Below are 801 nucleotides of genomic sequence, written 5' to 3'. Positions count from 1 at the left end.
TGTATTTAAGGTGTATGGTCAAAGTTCTTTGCTTTTTTGCAGCTAATAAAAGTTACTTCATTTCAAAACGGATGGAGATCATTTCTTTCATACAGATGTTAGGGGAAGGGCAGCATCTGAGAAGGGGGAGAGAGGGTCTGTACTGTCCTTCTGTCTGCAGAACAGACAGGACTCAGCCATGAGAAATATAAGGAAGATTCTTTATTGAAGCTACTGGACACAGATGGGCCCTGTGGTTGTCTTTCGCTCCCAGACTAACACAGCCCATTCTGTCCAGTGTATCCACGTGGGGGTCATACTAAGTCCTGTCCAGGAATCCGAAGTCATGGAAGAGAATGGTGACTTGAGAACAGGATCCAGAACCACTGTGAAGGTCACAGTGAAGTAGCCTGGGATGATACCTTCTGCCTGGACCGTAGCAGTATAAGCTCCCCAACCCCACCACACTAGTAGGGTATACACGGAGGGACTTCTCTAGGGCTGTGATAGTAGTTTAGGGTGTGAATCTAATTTCACTTATACTGCTATAAATTAAATGTGAGACACGCTGAATGAGGTAATATCTTCTATTGGACCAATTTCTGCTGGTAGAAGGTAGAAGGTACAAGCTACACAGAGTTCTTCTTTAGACCTGGGGAAGGAAGCGGAGTGTTGGAACTGAATATAAATTGGGACAGATTGTTAAGCAGAAAGGGTAACACATTGGAATTAAACATAACTTCACTAATATCAATGGATTTACATCAGTGTTAAATTGGGATCAGGCCTGTAGTCTCAATAACAATAAGCAGTCACCTAAGA

Source organism: Lepidochelys kempii, chromosome 21, assembly GCF_965140285.1.
Source record: "Lepidochelys kempii isolate rLepKem1 chromosome 21, rLepKem1.hap1, whole genome shotgun sequence".
Classification (NCBI taxonomy): Eukaryota; Metazoa; Chordata; order Testudines; family Cheloniidae; genus Lepidochelys; species Lepidochelys kempii.
Note: the sequence above shows the minus strand (reverse complement) of the source record.